We start from the raw sequence: 27,048 nt of genomic DNA, 5'->3' as shown, positions 1-27,048 counted from the left end.
GCAGCTTTTAAACTAGAAATGGGGGGAAGGCCGACAGTCGCTCAAAAGCGCATGGTTCGGGATAAGGTATCTTGCAGGGATACCTCACAAACAGGGAAGATAGGGTTTCTGGATAGTGAGGTTGCACAACAGACCATGGTAGGCCAGGTGCCCTTAAATACAACTAAAGATCAGACAAAAGATGGCAAATCAATAGTGGCAAGTACTAAGCATCATGCAAATAGGAACAACAAACATACTCTGAAATGTCTATATGCAAATGCTAGGAGTCTAAGAAATAAGATGGGAGAGTTGGAATACATTGCACTAAATGAAAAATAGGATATAATAGGCATTACTGAGACCTGGTGGAAAGAGGACAACCAGTGGGACACTGTCATACAAAGTGTATCTTAGTGATAGGATGGACCAGACTGGTGGAGGGGTAGCATTGTATATTAACAAGAGCCTTGACTCAGATAGATTACAAATTCAGCAGGACACAAATCACACCTTTGAATCATTGTGGGTTGAAATTCCATGTATAAAAGGGAAAAGGACGGTGATAGGAGTGTATTACCGTCCGCCTCGCCAGGATGAGCAGGTAGACGCAGAAATGATAAAAGAAATCAGAGACGCAAACAAAATGGGCAATGTGATAATAATGGGTGACTTCAATTATCCAAATATAGACTGGGTAAATGTAACATTGGGACACGCCAGAGCTGTACAATTCCTTGATGAAATCAAGGACAGCTTTATGGAGCAGCTGGTGCAGGAGCCGACGAAAGAAGGAAATATTCTAGACTTGGTCCTTAGTGGAGCGCATGATCTAGTGAGGGACGTTATGGTACTGGGGAAGCTTGATAACAGTGATCATAATATGATCAGTTTTGATATCAACCTTGAAGTATCTATACACAGGAAGTCAAATACGTTAGCGTTTAACTTTAAAAAAAGAGACTATGATAAAATGAGAAGAACGGTTAAAAAAAAAACTTAGGGGGGCAACTGAGAGGGTAAAAACTGTACAACAGGCGTGGATGCTGTTAAAAAACACCATCCTGGAGGCCCAGGCTAAACATATTCCGCGAATTAGAAAAGAAAAACGGAAGTCCAAAAGACAGCCGGCGTGGTTGAAAAGTGAGGTGAAGGAAGCTATTAGGGCTAAAAGAAACGCCTTCAGAAAATGGAAGAAGGAACCGTCTGAAAATAACAAGCAGCAGCATAAGGAGTGTCAAAGCAAATGCAAGGCGCAGATAAAGAAGGCCAAGAGGGATTACGAAAAAAAGATAGCATTAGAGGCAAAAAAAACATAGCAAAAGTTTTTTTCGGTATATTAAAAGCAGGACAGTGGACACCCTGGAGGGAGTGGAAAACATGAAAAAGGATCTGAAAAAGCTAGAAGAATGGTCTAAGGTTTGGCAATTAAAATTCAATGCGAAGAAATGCAAAGTGATGCACTTAGGGAGTAGAAATCCAAGAGAGGCGTATGTGTTAGGCGGTGAGAGTCTGCTAGGTACGGATGGGGAGAGGGATCTTGGGGTGATAGTATCTGAGGATCTGAAGGCGATGAAACAGTGTGACAAGGCGGTGGCCGTAGCTAGAAGGTTACTAGGCTGTATAGAGAGAGGTGTGTCCAGCAGAAGAAAAGAGGTGTTGATGCCCCTGTACAAGTCGTTGGTGAGGCCCCACCTGGAGTATCGTGTTCAGTTTTGGAGGCCATATCTTGCTAAGGATGTAAAAAGAATTGAAGCGGTGCAAAGAAAAGCTACGAGAATGGTATGGGATTTGCGTTACAAGACGTATGAGGAGAGACTTGCGGACCTGAACATGTATACCCTGGAGGAAAGGAGGAACTGGGGTGATATGATACAGACGTTCAAATATTTGAAAGGTATTAATCCGCAAACGAACCTTTTCCGGAGATGGGAAGGCGGTAGAACGAGAGGGCATGAAATGAGATTGAAGGGGGGCAGACTCAAGAAGAATGTCAGGAAGTATTTTTTCACGGAGAGGGTGGTGGATGCTTGGAATGCCCTCCCGCGGGAGGTGGTGGAGATGAAAACGGTAACGGAATTCAAACATGTGTGGGATAAACATAAAGGAATCCTGTGCAGAAGAAAGGGATCCTCAGGAGCTTAGCCTAGAATGGGTGGCAGAGCTGGTGGTTGGGAGGCGGGGCTAGTGTGGGCAGACATATACGGTCTGTGCTGGGGCTGGTGGTTGGGAGGCGGGACTAGTGCTGGGCAGACTTATACGGTCTGTGCCGGGGCTGGTGGTTGGGCGGCGGGGATAGTGCTGGGCAGACTTATACGGTCTGTGCCAGAGCCGGTGGTGGGTGGCAGGGATAGTGCTGGGCAGACTTATACGGTCTGTGCCAGAGCTGGTGGTTGGGAGGCGGGGTTGGTGGTTGGGAGGCGGGGATAGTGCTGGGCAGACTTATACGGTCTGTGCCAGAGCTGGTGGTTGGGAGGCGGGGTTGGTGGTTGGGAGGCGGGGATAGGGCTGGCCAGACTTATACGGTCTGTGCACTGAAGAGGACAGTACAAATAAAAAAAGTAGCACATATGAATTTATCTTCTTGGGCAGACTGGATGGACCGTGCAGGTCTTTTTCTGCCGTCATCTACTATGTTACTATGTTAAAAGCAGGAACCCAGCAAAAGAATAAGTTGGGCCGCTGGATGACCAAGGGGTAAAAGGGGTGCTCAAGGAAGATAAAGACGTAGTGGAGAGATTGAATGAATTCTTTACTTCCGTCTTCACCGAGGAAGATTTGGGTGGGATACCGGTGTCGGAAATGGTATTTCAAGCGGACGAGTCGGAGAAACTTACTGACTTCACGGTAAACCTGGAGGACGTAATGGGGCAGTTCAGCAAACTGAAGAGTAGCAAATCTCCTGGACCGGATGGTATTCAACCTAGAGTACTGATAGAACTGAAAAATGAGCTTGCGGACCTACTGTTAGTGATATGCAATTTATCCTTAAAATCGAGCGTGGTACCGGAAGATTGGAGGGTGGCCAATGTAACGCTGATTTTAAAAAAAGGTTCCAGGGGAGATCCGGGAAATTATAGACCGGTGAGTCTGACGTCGGTGCCGGGGAAAATGGTAGAGACTATTATCAAAAACAAAATTACAGCGCACATCCGAGGACATGGACTACTGAGACCAAGTCAGCACGGCTTTTGTGTGGGGAAATCTTGCCTGACCAATTTACTTCAATTCTTTAAAGGAGTAAACAAACACGTGGACAAAGGGGAGCCGGTTGATATTGTGTATCTGGATTTTCAAAAGGCGTTCGACAAGGTACCTCATGAAAGGTTACAGACAAAATTGGAGGGTCATGGGATAGGAGGAAATGTCCTATTGTGGATTAAAAACTGGTTGAAGGATAGGAAACAGAGAGTAGGGTTAAATGAGCAGTATTCACAATGGAGAAGGGTAGTTAGTGGGGTTCCTCAGGGGTCTGTGCTAGGACCGCTGCTTTTTAACATATTTATAAATGATTTAGAGATGGGAGTAACTAGCGAGGTAATTAAATTTGCTGATGACACAAAGTTATTCAAAGTCGTTAACTCGCGACAGAATTGTGAAAAATTACAGAAGGACCTTACGAGACTGGGCGGCTAAATGGCAGATGACGTTTAATGTGAGCAAGTGCAAGGTGATGCATGTGGGAAAAAAGGACCCAAATTATAGCTACGTCATGCAAGGTTCCACGTTAGGAGTTACGGACCAAGAAAGGGATCTGTGTGTCGTCGTCGATAATGTGATAAACACAGTGTCTGCCCTTACTTGAGGAGGCCGCCAGAGGGCGCTCTCCCACTGAAAACCGGGAAAATGCCCTTTCTGGTCACTAGAGGGAGCTCCAGTGATCTAGCTGAGTATTGACTTGCATGGGCCAGTAGAGGGAGCTCCAGAGAGATAGCTGGGGGAGTGAGAAGAGACTTCTAGACCCAGATCTTTCTGGAACCGGAGGGGCGAGGTCTCAAGAGGTGGGGACACCTCATAAATAGCTTCCTCTCAGTAGAGGAGGGAGTTTTTGCCTGAAGGATAACCTAGATGGCGATAAGCAGGCTGAAAATCCTGAGGTAAGAAGTCCCTAAAGTATTAATGCTGGAACTGTGTGTTCAAAGAAGGGTAGACAGTGTGGCCCAAGTACTTGTAAATAATTCTGTGTTCAAGGGGGGTCACGTGATGCTTTAGAACGAGGCAGACGTGAATCTGGGCTCTCCCGGTCCTCGACTCAAACTTTTCAAAAAAAAAAAAACCCTGCAAACGTGAAACGAGAAAAATTTCGCTGGCGATCAAACAGAAGAACTGTATGGACAAATATATGAGCGCCGTTCCGAAGATAATGCCCCCCAAAAGCGCGAAAAAAGAAAAAGAAACGGCGAAGGCGGTGGGAGGCCTAGAGGTCGGCACACTGCCGCAGGCCTCGGGGGCGTTCACGGCTGAGCAACTACAACAGCTAGCAGAAGTGGTGAGAGCCGCGATTGACCCAAAATGGGATAAAATTGCAGAACAGTTAAATGCGCTAGAGTCACTTACCACCGAAACCACAAAAAGGACAGGGGAGCTGGAACAGCGAGTGATGGCGCTGGAAGAGACGTTTGCCCCTGCGCAACAACGCCAGACCAAGATGGACGCTAAACTAGAGATTTTCCAAGAGAAGCTCGACGAGCTTGAAAATCGCTCCCGCCGAACGAATCTTCGTATTGTGGGGTTTCCAGAGTCTGTGGGAGCCTCAGTGCTGATGTCAGTTTTGGAGAAATGGTTGTCGACTGAATTCGCACTATCGGACCATGCGGGACCATTGTGCTTGGAAAGAGCGCACCGCATAGGCAAACAGCAAGATGGACGGCGAAACCCCAGAACGGTGATCTTGAAGGTGCATAATTACATCCATAAGGATGAAATCCTGAGGGGGTTTCGGCAGAAGCGAAATGAGGTTAAATTTGACGGACAACAAATCCTAATATTCCAAGATTATTCAGCGGGACTCCAGGAAAAGAGGAAAAAATTTAATCAGTACTGTAAGAAACTATACGAACGGAAGATCCAGTTCATGTTGGCCTACCCAGCAGTATTGAGAGTGAGAGACAATGGACAATGGAGGGCCTTGAGAACACCAGAAGAAGCACAGGCATATGTACAAACTCTAGAAGCACAGGAGCGGGATCCAAGCGACAATGACTGATTACAAGTCCCACATGAAGAACACATTGGATCAAGATATATCTAGGTTTGTGACAGTTGGAGCTACAGGGCTCATAAAACTTGATTTACGTTGGAGTGGGTGGGGGACCGGGAGAGACAGAAACCCCTGACACCCATTAGATATGGGCACTTGCTGTGAGGGATTTAGGGATTGGGGAAAGAAGAGAAGGGGGAGAAGACAGAGGGTGGCTGAGGAGGGAAGGGGGGGGGGGGAGGGGGGGAAGAAAACACACAAGCAGTACTTAACAAAACAATTGATTTATTGCTGACACGGGTTAGAAACCAGGAGAAAAATTTAGAGAAGAGGCTAAACCACAATGGTGTGCAGATGGGGAACCTTGGAGTGGTGGCTGGGCACTCCGAGGAGGTAAAAGTTATCATCTTTGCAATGACCCAGATTCAAACAACCAAGCATATCCCCAAATAGAGTTCGTATAGTCTCCTGGAACGTAGGTGGCATCACCTCCCCCATTAAGCGAGCAAAAATTCTGACAGCATTGAAGAGACACGGGGCGGGAGTAGCGTGCCTCCAGGAGACAAGGCTCTCCCAGGAAGAACACGAGAAGCTGAAACGACATTGGGTGGGAGAGGTGTTTTGTTCCCCAGCAGCTAATAGAAAAGGGGGTGTTGCCATTCTTATTCACAAATCCCTAATGTGTCAGGCACAAATGGTATTCAAAGACGGAGAGGGGAGGATAGTGGGGATCAAAATTAATCTGCAGGGAGTAGAATTACATTTAGCCTCTATATATGGTCCTAACACCCCAGCACACTCTTTTTATGCACAACTTTTAGCGAGATATAAGGCTGTACCAAAAATACCACTAATTATGGCAGGTGACTTAAATCAAATAATGGATATGGAATTAGACAGGTCTAAGAAACAACAACTGAAACAAAACCCTAGTAATTCACTACTGCAGATTTTCTGCAGAGAGATGGGCCTGCTAGACCCCTGGAGGATTCTGCACGGAGAGGAGAGGGATTACACACACACTTCTAGAGCACACCATACGCAGTCTAGAATAGACTATATTCTCACAACACAAGACCTCTTTCCTAGAGTCAGAGAAGCTAGAATTGGACCAGAAGAAATCTCTGACCACGCCATGGTCTGGTTAGATGTGGAAAACCCACAGTATTTTAGGCAATCCCCGGGGTGGAGGTTTCCAGCTTATTTATACCGTTCGAAAGACTTTGAAGGTTTCCTCCAAAAGAAGTGGGAGGAGTACTCAGCTAACAACCAGGCTCACAAAGAAGACCCAATTCTATTCTGGTCAGCAGCGAAAGCTGTCCTAAGGGGTGACATAATCGCTTATGTTAGCGCCCGAAACAAACGTCTCTCACAGGGGATAGTGGACTTAGAGAAGAAACTTAAGACGGTCAAGAGAAAATATACTAGAACCCCAAATCAAGCGACATATGAATTAATGGTAGCCACACGGACAGCTCTAAACAGCCTACTACATGAGAGAACTACAAGATCCCAGATATATAGGAAATTTAATTTATATAAATTTGGAGATAAAGTGGGTGGGATGCTAGTTAGAGTAGTGAAAGGCTCTCGGAAATCCCACTTTATACCTGCTATAAAGAAGCCCACGGGAGAAGTAACAAACAAAATGACTGAGATAGCACAAGTGTTCAGGGACCATTTTGCTACATTATACGGGGCGACCAGCAAATCAAGGCACATGGGGAATGACATAAGGCAATATTTACAAACACGGGGACTAGGAAAGATTCCAGCAGATAACGTAGAGATCTTAGATAGCCCTGTGACAGTAAAAGAATTACAACAAGCCATAAGTGCTTTGAAACTGCATTCGGCGCCGGGACCTGATGGCCTGTCGGGAGAGTTTTATAAAATACTAAAAATGCAGATAGTGGGCCCCCTGACTGAACACTTAAACATGGTGGTGGAGGTTGGCCACTTTCCGCAACATACTAATTTGGCAACAATTAGTTTAATACCCAAACAGGGTAGAGACCCATTACAACCAGGCTCCTATAGACCCATCTCCCTTATAAACGTGGAAGTCAAGATACTGTCTCGTATATTGGCGGACAGACTGGCACCTCTGATACCAAACCTTATTGGGGAGGAACAGGTGGGGTTCGTCCGAGGGCGACAGTCAGTACAAAACGTACGGAAACTTATTATGGCAATGCTTTCAGAAGATGACACTAATACTGGCAGGATGATTGTGAGCTTGGACGCAGAACGCGCATTTGACCAAGTAGACTGGGAGTTCATGTTTGAAACGCTGGGACAAGTGGGCCTGGAGGGATGGACCCTGCAAGCTATACAAGCGCTATATAACCAGCCACGGGCTAAGGTCCGAGTGAATGGGGTCCTGACAGAAGATTTTGGGATAAACAAGGGTACTCGGCAGGGATGCCCCCTTTCCCCACTACTTTTCCTATTAACCCTAGAACCTATGTTGATTGAGATACGGGCAAATAAAGACATTAGAGGTATCCAAGTTCATGGGACAGAGTTAAAAGTACTTGCATATGCAGATGACGTACTACTGCTGCTGAGCAACCCTCAGGCTTCACTAGACAATCTCCTACAGGTTATTGACACATATAGTGAGTTATCCGGATACACATTGAACCAGACAAAGTCTTTGGCCCTGCCACTGGAAGAGACGGTTAGGAGTTCGTGGAGGGGGCAGCCCCAGATTCCTTGGGGGACACAACACCTTTGTTACCTGGGAGTTACTATACCAATAGAAATGAAAACTCTATATGATAAGAATGTCCGACCCTTATTAGACACCACTAGAAGATTATTACAGCTTTGGAGCTCTTGTCCACTATCATTAATGGGTAGGGTGGGGTTGGTAAACATGATAATAATTCCAAAATGGTTGTATAAGTTTCAGGTGTTACCAATCCACCTGAGAAGGAAAGAGGAGAAAGAATTACACAGACTAATACAAAAATTCCTGTGGAATCAGAAAAGGCCTAGGCTCCCCATACATATCATACAAAAACCAAAGCTACAGGGGGGAATGGGGTTATTAAATATACGTCATCTAATCACGGCTTGCTCCATGAGGCATATTAGGGATTGGCTGACAGGTCCCCATCACTTTTCAGCAACCCAACTAGAGATGAAAATGTCCCCAACTGCACACCTGGGATGGGTACTACATGCATCAGGTCGAGCGCTCCCTGGGGGGCTGGGGAAGAATCCACTAGTGACAACAGCGAGAGCAGCATGGAAGTGGCTGTGTAAAAGATACTATTTTGATTGGAGGGCGACTCCTTTCCTGCCTTTGTTTCATAACCCTGACTTTCCAGAGGGCACCTCCTCGAGGACCTTCAGTAACTGGAGGAAGCAAGGGATTCATTATGTTTATCAGTTGGTCTCCGAGGAAGGCGAGACCAAACCCTTTGCGGAACTACAAAAAGAGTTTAAACTAAAGGAGTCAGACCGCTTCGCATACCTTCAAGTTAGACACTATATTAGATCCCTGGGTTGGTCGAACCTAAGCGAAGACGTTCAAGATATCCTGAGCTCAGACCTGACCTTAGGGGCACAAGCAGTAGTGCCACTAAAATACCACCATAGATCATTACAGGACTCGACGGAGAATATAGACTTTCGAACTAGTGCCCAAAGGTGGGCTGGAGATTTGTTGACGGAGGTAACAGAAGAAATATTGCACAATTTTATCATCTCGATCCAAAAATCCTCCATTTTTACCAGATATTGGGAAATGCAATATAAATTTGCCTTAAGACTATACATCTCCCCGGACAGGGCGAAGAGGGCCGGCTTTGGAGGAAATGGAGTCTGCCCATGGTGTGGACAGTCTTTGGCCAAACTCGCCCACATGTTTTGGTACTGCCAACATATTTTGCAACTGTGGACGCAAATTTTGAGAGAGACCAAGAGATATTGGGGACGTACAGCACAGAGACACCCTTTGATGCTCCTTGGAGAATATAAGTATGTCAAGCCAGCTCCACCGGGTTTCCTAGCTTTTCTACAGAGAGCGATGCTGATGGGAAAGAGAGTAATCCTGCAACACTGGCGCGATACTAGAGCCCCCACAATCGGATCCTGGAGAATACAAATGATTGAACTTTTGAAATTAGAGAGACGAAGTTATCAAGATCTGTCGACGGAGGAGGGCAAGAGGTTTCAGAGAATATGGGAGAACTTCTGGGACACGCTACAACCCTTGGCAAGAAGCAAGATTTTAAATTAGAGGGGCTGAGAAAGAGACTCTACTTGACCATTTGATAATCAGCTTGTGTGGGGAGAGGGGAAGGGGGGGACGCACTATTGGGAGGGAGGGAGGGAGAGATTGTTGGGGGGGAGTAGGGAGGGGAATAAAGGGAAAATACTGGACTTCGGCAAAGTAATACTAGTTGCTTGTTGTATTAGGATTTCATAGATCACAAACCAAGATTGTATTCTGTCAAGCATTGTATGTTAATAAAAAAGATTTAACCATAATTCTGTGTTCAAGGAAAGGACTGTGTGTCCCAGAACTGTGGAGCCCAGGTACTGAGTGAAGCAGGCTGCAAAGCCTGGGGTTAGAAGTCCCCAAAATATTGAGGTTGGAACGGTGAAGGGTTTAAAATGAGCAAACAGCCGTGGGGTGGAGGATAGGACCGTAAGGTTAATGAGAGTAAAGAAGGTCCTATCCAGGGGAGGTGGTTGTTATACCCTGAGACCCAGGTGTCCCACAGTAAATGGGCTCAGGGAGTGAATTTGTAGTAAACGAATAATAGTTGGAAAGAAAGGTTCCCACAAGACTGAAGCATAGCTCTAATAAACTGAATTTACATTTACTCAGCTAATTTGCACATTTCTGAAAGCAGAGGAATCCGTGCTATCTTCCAGAGAAGGGTGACCAGGGGGCCCCACCAGAAGAACGGGTAAGGGGGTCGGTTACCAGGAGATACAGCGGGGAGGCCAGTCCAGGACCAGAGGTTAATGAAGAGGTCACCTTGAGGGAAAGAGGAGGCCCAAACATAGAGGCCAGAGTCACAGGAGTCACAGAGAAGTCTAGCTGCAAGGTTGTTTCCTGAAACAAAGGGCTGGTGAGGCCTGGCAGGAGTCACTAGCGGGCTGCTGCACACCTGAGAGCACCCCTGAGGGCTTATAATAATACACTCAAACTTTCTGCTCAGTGTGCTGCTGTGGCTAGGAAAGCGAATAGAATGTTGGGTATTATTAGGAAAGGTATGGAAAACAGGTGTGACGATGTTATAATGCCGTTGTATTGCTCCATGGTGCGACCACACCTTGAGTACTGTGTTCAATTCTGGTTGCCGCATCTCAAGAAAGATATAGTGGAATTGGAAAAGGTGCAGCGAAGGGCCGCTAAAATGATAGCGGGGATGGGACGACTTCCCTATGAAGAAAGACTAGGGCTTTTCAGCTTGGAGAAGAGACGGCTGAGGGGAGACATGATAGAGGTATATAAAATATTAAGTGGAGTGGAACAGGTGGATGTGAAGCGTCTGTTCACGCTTTCCAAAAATACTAGGACTAGGGGGCATGCGATGAAACTACAGTGTAGTAAATTTAAAACAAATCGGAGAAAAATTTTCTTCACCCAATGTATAATTAAACTCTGGAATTCATTGCCAGAGAACGTGGTGAAGGCGGTTAGCTTAGCAGAGTTTAAAAAGGGGTTAGACAGTTTCCTAAAGGACAAATCCATTAACCACTACTAAATGGACTTGGGAAAAATCCACAATTCCAGGAATAACATGTATAGAATGTTTGTACGTTGGGAAGCTTGCCAGGTGCCCTTGGCCTGGATTGGCCGCTGTTGTGGACGGAATGCTGGGCTCGATGGACCTTTGGTCTTTTCCCAGTGTGGCATTACTTATGTACTTATTTGCCCACCAATTTCAAGATAATTCATAAATATAATGCAACAGGCATATCAAAATTAGTCAAAATATTGAATATTGTATGTGATGGGTTCATACAGAACTTTGCATAAAATCCATATTATTCCTGCAAAATATTTTGAGAATCTGTAATTTCAAAGAATTATAGAAAGGAGCAGAAGAGACTACAGGTAATCCACCCTCTTCTCCCCACAGAATTAGTTTTATTAAAAGCCAATCCACACAAGTGTGAATTTGACCTGATTTTAAAAAGCTTCAGTGACACAAATTCCCCTCTCACCTAACCATATAATGTAGTCTGGTGTTTTCTTCGATTAGAAAGTTCCCCCACAGGTCTAAATGAAGACTCCCTTACAGCAGTTTAAGCCTGTTACTTCATGTCTTATTCCAGAGGAGATGGAAAAAAAATCTGCATTTTCTATAAAACTCCCTTTCCTACATTTGAATAATGTTATCACCTCTTCAGCCTTCTCCAGGATAAATAAATGCAATTCCATCAATGTACTCTCACTGGTGATGTGGAGAAGCATTTCTGATGTGATGTGCAAATGACGAAATAAAACGTTTAATGGAAAATGTCTAAAATCTAAAGTCCACAATGAAAGAAAGAAAAAATAATAAACATCTTGTAGTATTAGAAAACACCAAACCAAAAGAAAAAAAAGCAGCTCAAAAAAGACAAAAAAATGGAACAGGAGAGTAACAGAAGAAGTGGTTTATTACAAGTTACCCGAGTGGCCACATTTCGCCCTCAGGCTGCGTCAGGGGTACAAAAAACTAGTAGGGGTAAAAAGCAAAGTGAACCCCTAAAAGTAGTCATACCACCAGGGGAGTAGCCACGGGCGAGCCTGGATGGGCCCAGGCCCAGCCACTTTCCCTCCAGGCCCGCCCATCCAACATCCTGCTGCTGTCGCTGCCTTTTCTCCCGCGGCTCCGCCGGGTCCGGGAAGCAGCGTTCAGCAACATTGCCTGCCTGCCTTTTAAAATAATTCGTCACCCCAGGCTCCACTGCATTTACTTCTTCGTCCATCGCAAAGCGCTGCTGTTCGCAAAGGCAGCTCCGCTCCCCTTTGCTGCGTCCATCTGGCCCTACGTATCCACTACAGGAAGTGGATCAGAGAGGGCTGGATGGACGCAGCAAAGGGGAGTGGAGCTGCCTATGCGAACGGGAGCGCTTTGCGATGGGCGAAGAAGTAAATGCAGCGGAGCCTGGGGAGACAAATTATTTTAAAAGGCAGGCAGGCACGCAGGCAACGCTGCTTCCCGCCACGCTGGTGACTGGCGCAGGGATGAGACTTGGGGGCCTCCACAAAATTCTTCAGCTGGCAGGGCCCGGAGATCCCTGCCAGGCCAGGTATTTATCTTTAAGGGAGGGGGATGGACAGAGAGGAAATATGTTGGTCATGCCCACCCAGTCCACCCCCAGGCCCACCCAAAAATTGAGGTCTGGCTACGCTACTACATACAACCACCTTACATAAGTGCTTCCCAAGGTTACTCAGCAGTCTTCGCAATGCTATGTTGACTGGTGTCTTTTTTTATCTGCTTTTTTTCTTTTGGTTTGCTATTTCTGTGGCAGATCTTTTCCTTTTTTTGTTTCTGTCTGTATTAGAAAAAACCCCAATAAACCTTTTACAAAAGGGCATACTAAATCATCATAGATGTTTGGCGATAAACACTTCTAGAAATTGAAAATACAATCTGCAAAACATCCAATGGTGGTACTGGTCCCCACATTGAGAAAACATCCACGGCAATGGCAGGACATACCCTCCACATGCAAAATGTCCACATATACTCTGCACGTGGGGGAATGTCTTTCAGAGTGCCTACTTATGTCTCTTTGAAAGGAGCCCAATTATAACATACTGTGAAGTATTTGGTTAATGGATATGAAGATAAGCATGAGGAGACTGGGCCCGGTGCTATGGCTTATGCAGATTTTTTTTGTTGGATAAAATGGCCACTTTAGAGAAGAGGGTAGAAATTTGAGAAAATCAGGAGAAGGAACAGGAGCTGCAGGTGTTGAGTTTGAAGTGGGTTGAATTTGAGGAGGTTAGAGTTCAGGAGATGGTGAAAATTGTCTCTGTGATTACTCCTCTGTCTGACCCTTGCTCTTCTGGAATTATTTGTCAATTGGCTGATAAAATTGCTTTACAGTTGTTATGCATTGTAAATAAGTCTCTCGCAGAGGGTGTGCTTCCAGCTGTTTGCAAGCAGGCTATTGTGAAACCATGGTTGAAAAATGAGAAATTAGACCCAGGAAGTATGGGAAGTTATAGACCTATTGAAATCGTATTCTTCTTGGGGAAAGTGATTGAAAAGGTGGTTTTACAACAACTGAAAGTGTTTGTGGAGGAGAATAACTGTTTGAAGGAATTCCAATATGGGTTTAGAAAGGCTCATAGTGTGGAAACTTTGTTAATTTCTACAGTAGGTACTTTAGAGCTATGGATAATCAATAGAAATCAAACAAAATTAAAACATGGAAAAGAAAATAAGATGATACCTTTTTTATTGGACATAACTTAATACATTTCTTGATTAGCTTTCGAAGGGCAACCTGCATAACATCCAAGCAGAAAAACAATACATGGGGTTGGATGGTTTCCTAAAGGACAAGTCCATAAACCGCTACTAAACGGACTTGGAAAAATCCAAAATCCCAGGAATAACATGTATAGAATGTTTGTACGTTTGGGAAGCTTGCCAGGTGCCCTTGGCCTGGATTGGCCGCTGTCGTGGACAAGATGCTGGGCTCGATGGACCCTTGGTCTTTTCCCAGTATGGCATTACTTATGTACTTATGTACATTGCTATCCGCAAAAAAGAAATAAAGCTATCTTCTCTCCTGCAGAATCACAGGGAGAATAACTGGTTATCCAGGAACATCAACAACAATGCGGGACCAACATCCCCAAACACCTTGGAGACACCTAGATATACATCTGAGGTCTGTGAAAATCAGCGCCCAAACAAACCAAGGAATACTGATCACACCTTTAGGGATGCAGATCAGATGGGGATAATAATCATCTCAAACCATGAATTATCACAGCAAGAAATCTCTGTGCTCGCCAAAGGACTTTCATTTTGCTCATCCAGCAAACTGGACGAAATCCAACTATACTCAGACCTAGAAGAATTCTTTAGAAAAATGCGCCTGAGAACACATTTCTATAATAAAGGGACCCCCAACAAACCGGAATATAGTCTTAAACGAAAGAACACTTATTTCACCCCACAGGAGGGACAAAACTACAAGCTGGATAATTACATAGATAGTTTCAGACATAGGGTAAAATCCCAACTTTCCAACAAACAAAAGAGAATTCTGTACAATCTTACCCCACCAGAAAGAGCGGCCATAAGAACTCTACAAGCTAACGAACGCATTACCATCAAACCCGCAGACAAAGGACACACAAAAATACATTGAAGAAGGACACAGACAGCTCTCAGACAATAAATACTACAGGAAACTAACTGAGGACCCCACACAGGATTATACAAAACAGCTAAAAGACCTTATCAGAACATTTTCTAAACAAGTACAGCCGAAGAAACTCATACCAAACCAACCATCTGTGGGCACATTCTACATGCTACCCAAAATCCACAAACCGGGAAACCCGGGCAGGCCAATCATATCAGGTACTGGCACACTCACGGAGGAAATATCTGGACTCATAGAGGGAATTCTGAAACGTCTCGTGCACAAAACCAACAGCTTCATACAAGACACCACAGACTTTCTGAATAAATTGAAAAATATCAAGCAACTACCACCTAACACCCTTCAGGTCACGATGGATGTAGAATCACTATACAGCAACATTCCACATGCGGATGGCATAGCTGCATGTGGTAAACTCCTAAAAACATCCACACTGGACCATCAATACTCACCAGAAACTATTACAAAATTAATCAAATTTATTTTAACTCACAACTACTTCCGCTTTAACAATGATATCTATCTACAAATAATGGGCACTGAGATGGGCACCAGGACAGCACCCCAATATGCCAACCTTTTTATGGCTGAGCTGGAAGAGACATTTCTGAATACACACCAGATCAAACCCCTAAAATACTACCGGTACATTGATGACATTTTTATGATTTGGACGGAGGGTGAAGAATCTCTGAAACAATTTCACTCTTCCTTCAATACATACCATCCTACAATCAGATTTAAAATTGACTACTCCCCAGAAAAAGTCAATTTTTTGGACACCACGGTCTCAATCAGTGACGGCTGTATACAAACATCTGTATACAAGAAACCCATAGACAGATGCAGCTACCTCCACAACTCCAGCTTCCATCCTGCACATACAAAAAGATCCATCATTTACAGCCAAGCCACAAGATACTACCGTATCTGCTCTGACCCAGGGGACAGAGACAGACACCTTAAAAACCTGACTGCAAACAGAAAGGCTACAACCCCAAAATAATCTCCAAAAATATTGCCTCCTCCCTCAAAACACCCAGGGAAAATCTGCTACAGTACAAAGAGCAAAAAACCACAGAGAGGATCCCCCTGGTAGTGACATACAATCCAGAGCTGGAAAAACTGAGGAAAATCATAAGAGATCTACAACCTTTGCTCCAGGAGGATGAATTACTGAAGGAAATATTCCCATCCCCACCAGTACTGGTCTTCCGACAGCCACCCAACTTAGAACACAAGCTTATCAGAAGTAAACTGCCAACACAGACTGAATGGGAACAGAAAGGCACACGTCCTTGTAATATATCTAGCTGCAAACTATGCCAAAACATTTCACAGGACCCCACAGTCATGCACAAAGGAAAGATATTCAACATAAAGGAATCTTTCACATGCTCATCTTCCAATATATCATTCAATGTAAAAAATGCAACGAAGGTTGTTATATTGGAGAAACAGGCCAGATGCTTAAGACAAGATTCAATTTACATAGACATCACATGCCAGTAGGGCCCCAACCCCGGTGGGACAGCACTTTACAGAACCAGGACACCGTACCAGTGATTTCACAGTGAGAATACTGAAAGGTAACTTTAAAACAATACAGGAACGTAAAACCTTTGAAATCAGAATGATTGAATATTTTGACACCCAACGGACAGGACTTAACAAGGATCTGGGTTTTCTAGCCCACTATAAACCATAAGTTGTATTTCACTGCTTATCACCCTCCCCTCCCCACAAACATCCTGCTAGACTATGGAATGCTTTCAAGTCCCCATGCACATCTCCTACCCACCCTGCTAGACCATCTATGAGGGACTGTTATATACACTCCCTAACACATTTGCTTATTTCTGATCTGATGAAGAAGGGCAACCTTCGAAAGCTAATCAAGAAATGTATTAAGTTATGTCCAATAAAAAAGGTATCATCTTATTTTCTTTTCCATGTTTTAATTTTGTTTGATTTCTATTGATTACCTTTAAGAGTGGACTAACACGGCTAACACACCTCTTTACTTGAGCTATGGATAGGAATCATTGTTTTTGCTTGATTTCATTAGATGTGTCATCTGCTTTTGATTCTATTGATGGTGCAATTTTGCTGGCTAGATTGCAGAATTTGGGTATAGGAGGTAAGGTGTATGAGTGGTTTGCCTCCTATTTATCCTATTTATTCTGTTTGTTCAAAGTGTAGGAGGGATGCCATAAAGTTCTGCCTTATTGGAGAATTGAATCATCAACGTGCTATAGACGTAATCTACTTAGATTTTAGCAAAGCTTTTGACACAGTACCCCACAGGAGGCTCTTAAATAAACTCGATGGGCTGAAGATAGGTCCCGAAGTGGTGAACTGGATTAGGAACTGGTTGACGGACAGACGCCAGAGGGTGGTGGTAAATGGACTTCGCTCAGAGGAGGGAAAGGTGAGTAGTGGAGTGCCTCAGGGATCGGTGCTGGGGCCGATTCTGTTCAATATATTTGTGAGTGACATTGCCGAAGGGTTAGAAGGTAAAGTTTGCCTATTTGCGGATGATACTAAGATTTGTAACAGAGTGGACACCCGGGAGGGAGTGGAAAGCATGAAAAAGGATCTAAGGAAGCTATTGGAATGGTCTAAGGTTTGGCAATTAAAATACAATGCGAAGAAATGCAAAGTGATGCATTTAGGGAGTAGAAACCCACGAGAGACTTATGTGTTAGGCGGTGAGAGTCTGATAGGTACTGAGGGGGAGAGGGATCTTGGGGTGATAGTATCCAAGGATCTGAAGGCGACGAAACAGTGTGACAAGGCGATGGCCGTAGCGAGAAGGTTGCTAGGCTGTATAGAGAGAGGTGTGATCAGCAGAAGAAAGGAAGTGTTGATGCCCCTGTACAAGTCGTTGGTGAGGCCCCATCTGGAGTATTGTGTTCAGTTTTGGAGGCCGTACCTTGCGAAGGATGTTAAAAAAATGGAAGCGGTGCAAAGAAAAGCTACGAGAATGGTATGGGATTTGCGTTCCAAGACGTATGAAGAGAGACTTGCTGACCTGAACATGTATACCCTGGAGGAAAGGAGGAACGGGGTGATATGATACAGACGTTCAAATATTTGAAAGGTATTAATCCGCAAACAAATCTTTTCCGGAGATGGGAAGGCGGTAGAACGAGAGGACATGAAATGAGATTGAAGGGGGGCAGACTGAGGAAAGATGTCAGGAAGTATTTTTTCACAGAGACGGTGGTGGACGCTTGGAATGCCCTCCCGCAGAAGGTGGTGGAGATGAAAACTAACGGAATTAAAACATGCGTGGGATATGCATAAAGGAATCCTGTGCAGTAGGATTGGATCCTCAGCAGCTTAGCCAAAATTGGGTGGTGGAGCAGGTGGGGGAAGAGGGGTTGGTGAGGACAGTGGAGGGCAGACTTATACGGTCTGTGCCAGAGCCGGTGATGGGAGGCGGGACTGGTGGTTGGGAGGCGGGAAATACTGCTGGGCAGACGTGTACGGTCTATGCCAAAGGTCATTACTCCATCCTCATTCTCCTTGACCTATCCGCCGCTTTTGACACTGTCAATCACAACTTACTTCTTGACACACTGTCCTCTTTTAGGTTCCAAGGCCCTGTCCTCTCCTGGTTCTCCTCTTATCTCTCCCATCGTACCTTCAGAGTACACTCTCATGGCTCTCCCTCCACCCCTATCCCGCTCTCTGTTGAGTCCCTCAGGGTTCTGTCCTTGGACCCCTTCTTTTCTCTATCTACACCTCTTCCCTGGGCTCCCTGATCTCGTCTCATGGCTTCCAGTATCATCTTTATGCCGAAGACACCCAGCTTTATCTCTCCACACCTGACATCACTGCGGAAACCCAGGCCAAAGTATCGGCCTGCTTATCCGACATTGCTGGCTGGATGTCCAACCGCCACCTGAAACTGAACATGGCCAAGACCGAACTTCTTGTCTTCCCACCCAAACCCACTTCTCCTCTACCTCCACTCTCTATCTCAGTTGATAACACCCTCATCGTCCCCGTCTCATCTGCCCGCAACCTCGGTGTCATCTTCGACTCCTCCCTCTCCTTCTCTGCGCACATCCAGCAGTTAGCCAAGACCTGTCGCTTCTTCCTCTATAACATTAGCAAAATCCGCCCTTTCCTCTCTCAGCACACCACCCGAACTCTCATCCACTCTCTCGTTACCTCTCGCCTTGACTACTGCAACCTACTCCTCACTGGTCTCCCACTTAGCCACCTATCCCCCCTTCAGTCCGTTCGAACTCTGCTGCACGTCTTATCTTCCGCTTGAACCGATACACTCACATCACCCCTCTCCTCAAGTCACTTCATTGGCTTCCCATCAGGTACCGCATTCAATTCAAGCTTCTGCTACTAACCTACAAATGTACTCGATCTGCAGCCCCTCCTAACCTCTCAACTCTCATCTCCCCTTACGTTCCTACCCGTAACCTCCGCTCTCAAGACAAATCCCTCCTTTCAGTACCCTTCTCCACCACCGCCAACTCCAGGCTCCGCCCTTTCTGCCTCGCCTCACCCCACGCGTGGAACAAACTCCCCGAGCCCATATGTCAGGCCCCCTCCCTCCCCATCTTCAAATCTCTGCTTAAAGCCCACCTCTTCAATGTCGCCTTCGGCACCTAGCCTCTACACCTCTACCCAGGAAATCTAGACTGCACAACTTGACATTTCGTTCTTTACATTGTAAGCTCATTTGAGCAGGGACCGTCCTTCTTTGTTTATTTTATTTTGTACAGCGCTGCGTAACCCTAGTAGCGCTCTAGAAATGTTAAGTAGTAGTAGTATGCCCTGAAAAAGGCAGGTACAAATCAAAGTAAGGATACACATATGAGTTTATCTTGTTGGGCAGACTGGATGGACTGTGCAGGTCTTTTTCTGCCGTCATCTACTATGTTACTATGTTTTTGTTGAATATCTATATGGCCCCTGTGTGTGAGGTTTTCAAATCATTAGGTGTGGAGTTAGCTGAGAAGTTCCGAGAGGACAATAACAGATAGAATCTAGCAGGCACTGCAGGATCTAGTTTAGTATTAAGGGGGAATAAAAAGAGAGAGAGAGAGAGAAAAGCAAGCATCATTAACCAGTTGCCCTGGAGGGGCATAATCGAACGGGGCCGGCCATCTATAAGGGCGGCCATCTCTAAGGACGGCCCCGTCAAGCGGCGTTCCTGACTGTATTATCGAAACAAGATGGCCTGCCATCTTTCGTTTCGATAATACGGTCAGGGCCGGCCAAATCTCAACATTTGGGTCGCCCTTAGAGATCGCCAGCGTTAGAGATGGCCGCCATTGGTTTTCGTTGATAATGGAAACTAATGACGGCCATCTCAAACCCAGCCAAATCCAAGCCAATTGGTCGTGGGAGGAGCCAGCATTTGTAGTGCACTGGTCCCCCTCACATGCCAGGACACCAACCGGGCACGCTAGGGGGCACTGCAGTGGACATCACAAATTGATCCCAGGTGCATAGCTCCCTTACCTTAGGTGCTGAGCCCCCCAACCCCCCCCCCCCCCAAAACCCACTACCCACAACTGTACATCACTACCATAGCCCTTAGAGATGAAGGGCGGCACCTACATGTGGGTACAGTGGGTTTTGGGGGCTCCCATTTACCACCACAAGTGTAACAGGAAGGGGGGGTGGGCCTGGGTCCACCTGCCTGAAGTGCACTAAATCCACTAAAAACTGCTCCAGGGTCCTGCACACTGCTGTCATGGAGTTGGTTTTCTGCAAGAGGGATGGATAGTGTTAGGTGAATCAATGAAAGGGAGTAGATTGCTAGGAATATTTTGACAGTACTCATTTTAGTGTCAGTTTGGAGATGGATGGGTTACTCACAGTCAGATGCTCGGGAGATGTTCGGGAGTGACGTCCCGGGCGTAGAGACTCTACAGTTCTGGGCACCGTACTGCTGGTTGGAGGTAAAGAGGTTCCGTGGGCAAGGACGTTGTGCTGCTGGTTGGGTGTAGAATTGTGAGCTGGTCGTTCTAGCTGGCGTCCTCCCATGTGTTTCGCCCGGCAGCGAGTGAGATCCGATGGTCCGCCACGTTATTATCTGTGCGCTGACCTCTGTAAGCTGCGTGGCATTGAGCAGGTAGATGCCTTAGCAATAGTATCTGCAAGTAGGTGTTCCAAGTGTTGGCCAAGGGCATAAGATTCCGTGGTTCTGAGAGGTATTTTGTGGGTTGAAGGGCCGTGCTCTCGGAGGCCCTGGCGTTCTCCTTTAGTGCACTTTGGCGTTTCCCTGCTGCTTGATTTGGAGGTGGTCCGTTGGTACGGTTCCTCTGGCTTTGGTGCCGAGTTCTCGGAGGCTCCAGCGATCTCCTTAGGAGTGCTTCCACGTTTCTTTGTTCTGTCGTCCGAAGATGAAGGAGCTTCTTCAGGTACTAAGCATCATGTAAATAGGAACAACAAACATAGTTTGAAATGTCTATATGCGAATGCCAGGAGCCTAAGAAATAAGATGGGAGAGTTAGAATATATTGCACTAAATGAAAAATTAGATATAATAGGCATCTCTGAGACCTGGTGGAAGGAGGATAACCAGTGGGACACTGTCATACTGGGGTACAAATTATATCGTAGTGATAGGGTGGATCGAATTGGTGGAGGGGTAGCATTGTATATTAACGAGAGCCTTGAATCAAATAGACTGAAAATTCTGCAGGAAACAAAACACTTCTTGGAATCACTGTGGATTGAAATTCCATGTGTAAAGGGTATAACTTGTCTGGAATGTTTTTACGTTTGGGGAGCGTGCCAGGTGCCCTTGACCTGGATTGGCCACTGTCGGTGACAGGATGCTGGGCTAGATGGACCTTTGGTCTTTCCCAGTATGGCACTACTTATGTACTTATGTACCGTCTGCCTGGCCAGGATGAACCCCGCAGAACTGCTCCTGTCCCCGCGGGAACCCCGCAGAACTGCTTCCGTCCCGCAAACTCCGTTCCCATGCAGCTCTTTAATTCAAAGAAAAAAAAACAAATGACATAACCAGCCACCACCCAGTAGCATCGATTCCCCTGGCAGTCAAACTAATGGAAAGTATGGTAACCAAGCAGCTTACCGACTACTTAAACAAATTCTCAATATTACATGAATCACAATTGGGAATCTGATCCAACCACAGCACCGAAACAGTACTAATCACTCTACTAACCAAATTAAAAAAAAAACAACTGCAACTGGCGATAGTGTACTCCTCCTACAATTCGACATGTCCAGCGCGTTCGACATGGTAAACCATAAAATACTATTAAACATCCTAGAATACTTCGGGATTGGAGGAAACGTACTTAGTTGGATCAAAGGCTTCTTAACTACAAGAACATACCAAGTGATATCAAATTCGAATACATCATCACCATGGAAACCAGATTGCGGAGTATCCCAAGGATCACCGCTGTCACCGACCCTTTTCAACCTAATGATGACAGCTCTAGCCAAATCGCTATCCAACCAAGGCCTCAATCCTTACATCTATGCAGATGATGTTACGATCTACATCCCGTTCAAGCATGATCTAACAGAAACCACAAATGAAATCAAACACAGCTTCCAAATCATGAATTCATGGGCGGATGCATTTAAATTAAAACTCAAGGCAGAAAAAACACAATGTCTCATCCTCTCATCACAATATAACACGAACAAACCCACCACTATAAACACCCCAGACTACACCCTTCCTGTTTCAGATAGCCTGAAAATTCTCGGAGTTACAATTGACCGAAATCTTACACTAGAAAGCCATGCGAAAAATACAACAAAGAAAATGTTCCATTCAATGTGGGAACTCAAAAGAGTAAAACCTTTCTTCCCAAGGGAAATATTCCGTAGCCTGGTACAATCAATGGTGCTAAGCCACCTAGATTACTGCAATGCAATCTATGCCGGATGCAAAGAACAAATCATCAAGAAACTCCAAACTGCCCAAAACACAGCAGCCAGACTCATATTTGGAAAAACGAAATATGAAAACGCCAAACCCCTAAGAGAGAAACTACACTAGCTCCCACTTAAAGAACGTATTGCGTTCAAAATTTGCACTCTGGTTATTATTATTATTATTATTTGTAGCATTTGTATCCCACATTTTCCCACCAATTTGCAGGCTCAATGTGGCTTACATTTGCCGTAATGGCGGTTGCCATTTCCGAGTAACAGAATTACAAATGGTGTTGCGTTAAGGTGCTTACATATATGGTATCACAGATGGACCATAACATACATGTTAAGGTGCATATATACATGGTAACATAGATGGAACATAACATACATGGAACAGTTAATGGTACATATATATACCATGCGAATACATACATGGTAAAGAAGAATACATTATGGTATTGCATGAAGGTTCCTGAGTGATAATTGGATTATAACATACATTAGGTCATCGACTATGGAGAGACCATATTCGACATAAGGGTTGATGTGTTAGTGCTTGTTCACTAATAGCAAAGAGGTTCCTAAAATCATCCACGGCGAGGCCCTGGTCTACATGTCAGACCTCATAGACTTACCAACCAGGAATACAAAAAGTTCAGCACGCACATTCCTAAATCTCCATTACCCCAGCTGCAAAGGACTAAAATATAAATCAACATATGCATCCAGCTTCTCCTACGAGATGCGAATCTGTTTGCTCCCATGGGGCAAAGCCTATGCATCTATATGAAAACAGGAGGGAGTGGGCAGCAATATGCCAACACTATAATGTGGTCTACCATGCCAATAGAGAGGTGGAGGACTGAAAGAGAAAATGAAGTGAGAAATGAGGTGCAAGTATGGGCCAACCTGCCACATGTGGACAGTGCGAATCTGGCCCCTCTGGAGTGAATGGTCTATACTGCTTTTTCCCCAGGAGAACATCCATGGCCTCAGAACACTTTAGCACAGCCTGAGGAGTCAGGTACATTTGGGAGAGGAAAGCTGTGCTATCGGTTCTCTCTGTGTCAGTGCCAGGTAAAATAGTGGAATAAAACTACAGAACACATAAATAAACATAGCTTAATGAGACAGAGTCAGCATGAGTTCAGCCAAGGGAAGTCTTGCCTCACCAATTTGCTTCATTTCTTTGAAGGTATGAAAGAATATGTGGATAAAGGTGAGCCAGGTGATGTATTGTATCTAGATTTTCAGAAAGTTTTTGACAAAGTTCATCATGAGAGACTACTGAGGAAACTAAAGAGTTATGGGACAGGAAGTAATGTTCTGGTGTGGATTAGGAATTGATTATTGGACAAAAAACAGAGGAGAGGGTTAAATGGTTTTTTCTCTCAATGGAGGAGGGTGAGTAGTGGCGTGCCACAGGGATTAGTACTGGGACTGGTGAAATTTAACATATTTATAAATGATATAGAAATCGGAATGAATGAGGTGATTACATTTGCATATGACACAAAACTATTCAAGGTTGTTAAAACACATGTGGACTGTGAAAAATTGCAGGGAGACCGTAGGAAACTGGAAGACTGCACATCTAAATGGCAGATGAAATTTGATGTGGATAAATGCAAAGTCATGCACATTGGAAAGAATACTTCAAATCACAGTTACCTGATACTAGGTTCCACCATGGGGGTAATAAGAACATAATATCAGAATAGCCATACTGGGTCAGACCAATGGTCCATCTAGCCCAGTATTCTGTTTCCAACATTGGCCAAGCCATGTCACAAGTGCCTAGCAGAAAATAAAATTGGTGGAACATTCCATGCTAACAATCCCAGGGCAAGCAGTAGCTTCCCTATGTCTGTCTCAATAGCAGACTATGGACTTTTCCTTCAGAACTTGTCCGAACCTTTTTTCAACCCAGATACGCTAACCGCTGTTACACATCCTCCAGCAATGAGTTAATTGAGTGAAAAAATCTTTCCTCCTATTTGTCCATGTAACTTCCTTGAGTGTCCCCTAGTCTTTGTACTTTTGGAACGAGTAAAATCAAACATATAAATGGCAAGTGACTGTACTCACCTGCAAATGCGCAGTAGAGACTTCCCTCTCTGTCCCGCCCCCGCGTCAATACATGATGACGGGGGGCGGGACAGAGAGGGAAACTGCGCGAAGGGGAGGGAGGGAACCCCCGACGTTGCTACCCCTCCCCCCCCCGAGGTCACCGCTACCGCTCCCCCCACCACCCGGCTCGAGCACTCTCTTCGGTATTGAACTTACATCGTCGACACGCAGCAGGCAGATCAGCTGAGCTCCCGTCGGCCTTCCTTCCCTGCCTATGTCCTTCCCTGTCGCCGCCGCCGCCACCCCCCTCCACACGGCCCGAGCACTCTCTTCGGTATTGAACTTACATCGCTGACACGCAGCAGGCAGATCAGCTGAGCTCCCGTCGGCCTTCCTTCCCTGCCTATGTCCTTCCCTGCCAGTGGTGCGTGTTTGATGGGGAAAGGGGGTAGGGTTGGAAGGGGTGTGTGTGATGGTGAAAAGGTGTGGAGTTGGGTGGGGTGAGTGTGATGGGGAGGGGTTAGGGTTGGGGGTGTGCACGAAGAGCATGGTCATGGGGGTGGGGGATGGTAAGAAGTGTTGCACACAAATAAATGATACATGTACCTTCACTGAAAATTGGTCTGTATGAGTCTTTGTCTGGCGCAGACCTCCAGATGGTATGCTTCCTGGTCAGCTCCGTGGGTAGAAGGCGGGGGAGGGGAGCTGCTCATTTTCTGTGTTTGGCGGCTGCTGCTGTGGTTGCTGGCCCTCCTGTGGCGGGGAGTCTTCTTTGGAGAGCCAGGTTGTGCAGAATGCAGCAGGTCATGAAGATGTTGTGTGTGTGTGTGTATATATTGTGATAAGTATGAGGCTGTCCTATCCGGGGTAGACCACTAGAGGGCGCTAGGAGAATAGGTGGAGGTCGCTAGGACCGGGGAGAGCCCTGGGAGGTCCACAGGTGTAGGAGGTTATGGGCTGAGTCCTGTGTAGCTAATTAACCACTTTATACCCCACCTGAGGGTGAAAGGAAGTGAGCTGGCAGCAGAAGAAGAGAGATCCCCCTGGAAGATACTGGCTAACCTTATGGACTTGTGGTGGACTGTGTGTCCAAAGGAGAGAAGCAGGCTGAAAATCCTGGGGTAAGAAGTCCCTAAAGCATTAGTGTTGGACTGTGTGTCAGTACTTATAGGAACTGTGTGTTCAAAGAAGGAAGGACTGTGTGTCCCAGTACTGAGAGAAGCAGGCTGCAAAGCCTGGGGTTAAGTCCCCAAAGTATTGAAGTTAGTACTGAGCCCATGTATCTGTGTGGGGAGGCTCAGTGTGAAGACCTATGAAAGTATAAAGTATTAAGCTAGAAGAAGTGTGCCCAGGGGCTGGAATAAAGAGTTGCCTGAGAAATATGCAGTTGGTAAGACCTGTTTAATTTGCTTAGTGGGAACCAGGTCACCCTGAGTGAGAAGGGGGATATCACAAATGGCACCCCAGATGGGACTTGACTGTTGAATAACCACTGAATGATAAGGATGTCAGAGGATCCCTGCTACCCTTGGCAGTGGAATATTACTGGTGGAAAGGTGAAGCCAAGGGAAGAGCTGAGGATGGGTGTAGACCCAGACAGTCGGTGTATCCCAGTGAAGTGAGATGGAGGTGTCCTTAGAGATTTCAGAGGCTGTGTTCCAGAAGCTCATCGAGGGGGCCAACACTAGCAAAGGCACTTTGCTCACCTACCCCAGGTAAAGGGTATCTAGGGAGGAGATGAGCTCTGTCTCTACATTTTAGACTTAGCAGCTCTGTCTCTGAATCTCCCCCACAAATTCAAACTTAGTGGGTGTGACCTGATTCTCTGTTAGAGGGGCAGCCTTATATACCAGTTTTTCTTGAGAAATCCACCTTTTTTACAGTAACTGGCTGTGCTGCAGCTCTGTCTCTACATTTTAGACTTAGATCCCTCCCACCCATCCCTCTACCCAAGCAACCTAATCTGCCTGCAGATAACTGCTCTGTCTCTGTGTTCAGGCTCTTCACCTCCCTTTCTCACACATTTTTCAAACATAGTGGGTGTGACTTGTTCTTACTGGGCAGTGCCTACCTGCCTGCTGCCTACCATTCCAGTTTTAAGCCTCTAGTCCAGCTTTCCCGCTCTTATCTATTGCTTAACACCTCAGTCACTACATATACACCCGTAACACCTCAGTTACTACTTATGGCCCCTTTACACATTCTCTTCCTTGCCCTGTCCCTTCCTAATCTTTTTCCCCTCCCCCTACCGCTGTCTACCACTGGAACTCACTCCCCACCCATGTCCTCTCCCATCTTGCTCACTACTGCAATACCCTACTCACCCCCGTCCCTCACCACCTCACCATCTCTCCTGTCCCCCTCCTCCTTCCTAGCTCTCAACCTTCAACACTTCCTTCCTGCCATTAACCCATCCCCATTCCTCCTAAGCACATCTCGTCTTCGTCGCCCTACCTCCCCCACCCTCCTCCGCACTCTCTTGCTCCTCCTCCTGCTATCCGCAGGAGACATCAATCCCA

General features: G+C 45.8%; 1 protein-coding gene across 3 annotated transcripts in view; it reads right to left on the bottom strand.

Moving 5' to 3' along the window:
* The window catches only part of TOR4A (torsin family 4 member A), a 223,242-nt gene that overhangs the window by 179,850 nt on the left and 16,344 nt on the right, over nucleotides 1-27,048 (bottom strand). For 2 of the 3 annotated variants that reach the window (XM_030207774.1, XM_030207775.1), the window contains exon 2: nucleotides 20,408-20,955. The exons of the other annotated variant lie outside the window; for it this stretch is intronic. The gene's annotated coding sequence lies outside the window, so the exon portion shown is untranslated. The remainder of the gene's footprint in view (nucleotides 1-20,407; nucleotides 20,956-27,048) is intronic. 3 annotated transcript variants of the gene reach the window in all.

This window comes from Microcaecilia unicolor, chromosome 6 (genome assembly GCF_901765095.1).
Source record: "Microcaecilia unicolor chromosome 6, aMicUni1.1, whole genome shotgun sequence".
In the NCBI taxonomy this organism is placed as follows: domain Eukaryota; kingdom Metazoa; phylum Chordata; class Amphibia; order Gymnophiona; family Siphonopidae; genus Microcaecilia; species Microcaecilia unicolor.
Note: the sequence above shows the minus strand (reverse complement) of the source record. Positions and strands in the feature narration are given on the sequence as shown.